A 7,500-nucleotide genomic window follows, 5' to 3' on the forward strand; every position below is an offset into this window, starting at 1 on the left:
CGGTATCTCATCGGGCCACGTCCCTCTTACGGCTCCTAGAGATCGGGCAAGATGGATCCATTCTTATAACCACTGTAATCCGAGTCATTGGGCAGAGTGTGTGGAGTGTAGCTCAGCCGCTTTCTTAGTGGTAGGGAATTAGGGGGGGGGGTTAATATTCAGAGCTGCTTGTGTATGAGAACTGCCTGGCGAGTGCATTAGCAATGTCTAGGCGAATCAATCTGTTATCAATTTTACTGCCAGTGGAGCACTCGTGTGATGTTGGTGTATTGTTCACTGAAGAGTCGAAGAGTCAGGAGTCTCTTCTTGCTTGTCCAGTTGTTCTGCGAGCCTAGCTCGTGCTGATTTGTGATTGCAAAAGTTCTCATAATTGATGTTATTTTTGAAAAGCCTGTAGGCAATCTCGTGTCCATCATGGAACTCTATGCTTAACGCTGTCGAGGTCTCAGGAATGGATATCATCAATGCATCTATGACAGAATTTGAATGTTTACTTTATCATTAATGGTTTCTATCGAAGTTTCTCCAACATCTTCGGGCTTGATACGTCTTGCGAAGGCTCCCCAGTCTGCTCTTCTTAGCTTTTATGCGTGATTATCAAACATAATGCTAATGATAATAATAATAATCGCTTCCCATCGCGTCATCAATGACGTGCCACAGGCAGTTTGCCTAGTACTGCGCAAGGGACCAGAGATGGGTCGAGGAGGCTCAAATTACCGCTACTATCGTTCACTCGCGTCGGACTACGAACGTTCAGAACCCAATTAAAACCATTAATTAAGTAAACTATTTGTTCACCTCTACCATCACTCCAAAGGAAACCTCATAACGCACGAACATTATAGCCACCTAAATTTAATTCATTTTGTGGCAGTCTTCCCTGAAGAGCAGAACGCTCGTCATAAATCACCTGTCATCAGGTGGACAATAAACTGAACATATATCAGATCCGTGTATTTTTTACTTTGCATGCGACAGTCTCTGAAGTAGAATCAGTTGCCTTTCAGTAACCTCCAACTGGTACACCACTAGTCTGGAGGTGAAAATTTCTATCTGGCTATACATGTGCAGTATGTAGTAATCCGAGAGAGGACACGTAGGTCTGTAACGATGATTGTGAGTGGTTAAGGTAATTTTACAAATATCTACAACTGGAAATTATATCAAAATGGTAAAACCATTCAAATCTTAAGAACAAAGGCTGACTTTTATTTGCAACAGGTGTCTCTTAAATTCACCATTGTTTTCAGTATTAAAGTCAACAATATAACTTGCGAAAAGCACAAACATTTTTATTTGATGTGAAAAAATTATCAATTTTTTCTGATTCTCCGGCCTCGGAGTTTGTTGTCACACACACACACACACACACAAACACACACACACACACACATATATAAAAATGTATTTGTATATACACATATACTCAGGGCCACATCCTTTTTAGGTGGGAAACTCCTTTTTCAAATAGGAAACGCCCATTTATTTCTTACACTTTTGTTAATATAAACTGTATGTTACTCGAACTTACAATCCAGAATGTTACTAATGTCACATGACTTCAAAACTATCCCTACTTTGGCAGAAAACTGAGGACATTTTTGAACCACTTCCTTGTCTTTATTGTATCGATAATAGCAATATCTTGTTAACATTAACTGCTGTAACGTTATTTTAGTACAAATACACCCTATAAATATGCTGTTAGTTGTTCTTGGCCGTTTCTCCGGCTACCCCCCCCCCCCTGTTGGCGGTCCTGCATATACTATATGTATATTGTATACGTGCGTGTGCATATATATATATATATATATATATATATATATATATATATATATATATATATATATATATATATATATACGAGTATAATCTTGTTACAAGAGTGTAATTTTCTTGCTGCCTTTTAAACCTTAGATCGGCACCAATGTTTTCACCACTCAATTTGTTTTATTTTTATATTTTCCCCCCAGTCAAAACAGTTATTTCAAGTGAAATATAGACATACATGTTTGAATTCATAAGCCATATCCTTCATATTCCGCAAGACAAAAAAGACATCGTAGATCTTGCTTCTAAAATTCAGAGTATGGAGGCGTTTAAAGCCCCAACTCTCTCCCCTTCTTCTAAAATACTAAACCAGTCCTTTAAGACATAATCGCTTGTTTAGTGACACTTGCTTGGTTGTTGAGGACGTTCCTTCTCTCTCTCTTTATCTTTCCCAAAGGAAGCTGCGCAAAGACAATGAATACGAAGAGAAATCCTTACGATTTACATTTACACATAATACATGTGATTCGTATTTCATCTTAATGTGTTTTATATTTGTACCTCTAACGAAATCTCTCTCTCTCTCTCTCTCTCTCTCTCTCTCTCTCTCTCTCTCTCTCTCTCTCTCTCTCTCTCTCTCTCTCTCTCTCTCTCTCTCTCTATATATATATATATATATATATATATATATATATATATATATATATATATATATGTCTTTACAAACGTATTTTTTGGTTAAAGAAAAAGAGATGACATGTCCATCGATGTTTAGTTGCAGTGATTGATGTTGAAGTTGCTGGTCAACCCTTTCACTGGCAAACTTAGCTGTCATGGGGAAAATATATCCTTTTCAAATATAATGTACATATGCTATTATACCTTTTATATGGTGTTAGATTCACATTTCTGTTCATATATTCATAATTACATATATTTATCACTGTCATCAACTGGCAACACCTGGTGTATATCATACAATTGATAAAATAGTAGTGAGTTTGAAATTATCTAATCATTCATAGGGAGTTGACTTGCCTATCAATAGAAGGATAATTGTTTACGTGACAAATCTCAGAAACACTGTCGAGCGAGGCAAGAGGTCTCGAACGCCAGGGTAACTCTTGTGTCATAGGACCTTGTTGCTGGGTGTGAACAAGACCAATGGTGCGCCATCTATGAGCGCCGTGCACAAGTATGCCCGCAGGAGAGAGAGACTGTTTATGAATAAACTACTTGATATTTATATACATGAACATGTTCTTATACAGACACTCAGATAGACACATATTTATATGTGTATATGTATATATATATATGTATATATATATATATATGTGTGTGTGTGTGTGTGTGTGTGTGTGTGTGTGTGTGTGTGTGTGTGTGTGTGTGTGTGTGTACATACATACATACATATGTATAAGTATGTATGTACAGTTGCGGAATTATATTTCAGTACACTTTCTGGGTCCCACTTTTGTACATCTGGCAATTTATTATATATATATATTTTTTTTTTCATAGATGGTGGGGGCTTCAGTGAATCGAGTAATTAGGAATTTTTATTGATTTTGGAGATACTTTTACTATGGTTTGATTTTTAAAGAAAAATGGTAATAACTGTAGAAAACGAAGGCAAATAGTAATGCTTATGATAGGAAATATGTATTGTTATTCAAACGGTGTCAAATCCCTGAGACAGAGGTCACGTGTTCACATGTAACGTCTCGATTTCCTCCTTTTCATGATCTATCAGCTGGTTGGAGGTTGTTTCATCAGCCGTTTCCGTTACTGACAATATTCGGCCAACATTTTTCGTCGAGTTTGAGCCATATCCCTCACTTGGCCATCGAAGGACCTCCACGTGGTGTTAGGCAGGGAACTACTTCGTAACTGCCCTGGACGTGTGTATAGGGCAGTTAGAGCAGTTATCCATTGTTTCTGGGAAGGGCCAAGGCATAACAGTGTATTGATGGGAGGATTTTTTTTTCTAACAATTCGATATATTTGTCTAAGAGGTATTTTCTCCCGTTTCGCCAACATCCCCGCATGTCGCAGGTCACGCGGCCGCTCCTCGCCATTTTATAGATAATTTGTCTCTCTTATATGAAATGTAAATTATTAGAATCTGAACATGAAATATGACGTGTAGGGCACTGTTCTGTATAAACAAATATCTCTATAGTAAACTTAAATAAACTTTTTTGTGAAATACTGTAAAGGGGTAACATTTACACCTTTAATCCGCTTCAGCAATTGAGCTTTCCGTGTATTCCCGGTGTATTTTCCCCCAACGTCGGATCCCCAGTCCACCGGAAACCGCGCCAGGAGGCGCCTTCGTCAACGTCCCGCCACCCGACGTCGCCTCGTCCTCTTCAGCTCCTCTTGTTCGCCGCTCGCAGCCGGGAGGCTATCAAACAGGAGAGGGAGCCGCGAAATCCGTGGCGAGAGGCCTCCCCACAACTCGCCTCGACGCCGTCTTGCGCTTCGTTTCCCGCAGTCCACTTCGCCCAGCCAAGGCAGCTACTGACTAGTCCCATCAGGACTCGAGGAGGAAAAAAGGTCAAAGCAGGAAGGGCAGTCAGGATACCAACTCGGCATCACCATCTGCAGCTCCAGGAGGACACGAGATACAGGAAGGAGAGATGGGTGTCTTTATCTGGGTGAGATGTCTCCCCACAGCCGAAGCAGTTGGCATAATGGTGACTTTTCTGCATGAAAAGCAGGTGGAGAGACGGCAACTTGGGGCATCCCATGCATGGAGTTCCTACGCCTTTGCTGGTCTTCAGAGAAGATGTTGCATCTTCGGCTGCCGGGAGAGGTCTGCATGCGATTGCTTTTTTTTTTTATAAATTTATCATCCACTTAGGGATGGAACGGGTTTCGCATTTAGCCACCCGTGAGGTGTATCACTTTATGTTAGTGATTCTTTTTAAAGGGTCAACTTTATTCATGTGTGACGAAGCATGAAAGCTTCGTCTCTTGGGTGTTGTCAAACTTGCCGAAAGATCGGCCTTTTGGGAGTTACTCCCCAAACAGAAACGGCTGCCCGGAACACCGGACGGAAGCCGCCCATCTCTGACGATAGAAGGCGGGACATCCTCCTCCCAGATGGCTGCTAGGAACCGGCTACGATGCCTCGAAGTCGCGAAGCCCCTTGCTGACATCTTCTCCACCCTCGGTAAGGCTCGCTCCGGCATTCTTCCACTGAGGCCAACTGAGGCAGCAACTGCTGAAGTGGGCTATAGGGCCCGTGGCAGAGGCCCTCAAACTCCGCCCTGACGCCTTACTTAGGCGCCTCTTGCCTTACAGTAGGTGGCTGGCCTCAGCAAATACTAGCCAGAGTTTACCGTCAGGAGCAGGGGAGGGCCCCGCAAACAGCCCCACACCAACGATGCACCACGGCGAAGCAGCACCAGCAGGATTCCGGGAGCGAAGACGGTGGTCGCTCCGCCCCGCCGACGACGAAGCTGCCTCCACAGAAGTCCCAGGGTAAGTGGCCGCCCCGTTAAGGCAGAGATGACTCTTCGGCGTGACCCATCTCCCGGCGACCGCAGACATCTCGAAGCTGTCCTTCCTTAGGCAGTGGTGTCGATAGCAGGAAGCCGTCGTGTGTATCCGTTGAAAATTGGATCTGGTTATAGGTCGCAGCTCGCGAGGGAGCCGAGTCGTCGTCCATCGGTAGGAGAGAGCTGGAGAGATGTTATCACTGCGGCCGCCGGGAGAAGAGATGGGATTGCAAAGCCAGCGTCCTACCACGGAGCTATGCCACCCCATTGTAGCAGCCTCTATTTCAGATTACACTTTGCTTTGCGTCCATCCTGAAAAAGGTGACAGCTTGGCAGCCTCGTTTTGACCTCGGATTTCTCATGCTATTATGACGTCTAAGACCATCGGACATTTATTAATTCAACTTGTTTTATGTTTAGCCGCGAAATGGATAATTAGGAAATGCTGAATATTCATTGGCATAAAAGTGATGAAATATGCGATTTATTCTCTACCTTGTTTTTCACACACCGGGAAATTATTACTTCTAGGATAATGTATAAAGAGAATGAATTTGATGTAAAGGTTTAATATGCTAATATCATCTACACCTGCGCAAATACTGCATTACATTGCACTGACAAATAAAAAGAAAATGGATTGATGACACTAACAATTGACAGCGATAAATTCACATTTCATTAGAATGAACAAGATATACAACACAAGTTTTGGGAGTTGGTTCCAAGATTTTTGCTATTCAACCCTCCTTGGAACCACCCAGCTAATAGTTGCATGAGTTGAAACAAGCAAACATGCTTTTTCTCGCTCAGTTCTTCGAATTTGGACGCAACTTCTCAGAAAAGCACAGATTTAATGCATAATAATAGCTTATTATACAGTCTCTCGTAACTCATTGTCAAGCATGACTAAGTATTTCCATAGACGATACACAGACACACACATCGATAACGAATCTGCATATTCAATGTAACATAGTTGTGATTTTGTTCATGCTTTATACTGAAGAATCTAATTTAGCACGGTTTTTGCTTATTCATTATGTGTTAGATTCAGACATAAAGATAAAAAACACTTCATTAGTTCGATTAGCTGCTGCTAGATGGTGCAGGTATCAAAGGTATTTGCAGAGGAGATTATTAGGTAATTTAGTTACCATACATAGATTTTTAAAGCATGAAACTTTTAAATGTTTTAAGAAGTGTATTTATAAATGATACTTCTTATGTTGTAAGGAGTAGGGAATGCCGCCTCCCCATCATAAATGCTGCCATTTAGATAAGCAAACAATTCCAGGATATCGCATTTGAAGAATATCCAACTACAAAATCAACGATAACTAATATTACATGTTTTTTTTTTTATCACATATTTGAAGAAAGCGAAAGATCAAATGGCTAACTTAGTTTAAAAAAATATTCATCAGTACACTCATTGGTTACTTAAATTCGACCAATCACACTCTTTGATACAAACTACCTAGGGTTTTAGCCTCATTCACAAAAATACTTCGACTGATTGCCAGAAGTACAAAAATAGGACCCAGAAAGTATACTGAAATATAATTCCGCAACTGTACACACATACAAACATAAATACATATGTGTACACACACACACACACACACACACACACACACACACACACACACACACACACACACATATATATATATATATATATATATATATATAGAGAGAGAGAGAGAGAGAGAGAGAGAGAGAGAGAGAGAGAGAGAGAGAGAGAGAGAGATCGCATGTATACATTATATGTATATTTATGTATATAAATAAATAATACATATATGTATATATATATATATATATATATATATATATATATATATATATACACGTACATATTTGTATTGATTTATTTATATACATGAATTTAGATATGGTGTATACATGCGATATCTATCTATATCATAAAAACACTTTTTAACAGCTTACATATAAAAAAAACAATTTAGTTTATATTCTACAATCGTTATGAACAAATGATTACTTGTATTCCTTAACTAATGGAAAAAGTACCTTCGGTCAATGAAATAATATCCTACAAACAGCAGTTGGATGTATTACATTTTAAAAGTAATGGCGTTACCATTGTCTTTACTTGCATAAAATGTAAATTAATTACTTGATCTGGTAATGTCTTCTGCACTGGTCTTTTTTCGATACTAGACGATACCTCTGACTGTACTTTGCGCTCTTT

The sequence above is a fragment of the Penaeus vannamei genome, chromosome 5, assembly GCF_042767895.1.
Source record: "Penaeus vannamei isolate JL-2024 chromosome 5, ASM4276789v1, whole genome shotgun sequence".
NCBI lineage: Eukaryota > Metazoa > Arthropoda > Malacostraca > Decapoda > Penaeidae > Penaeus > Penaeus vannamei.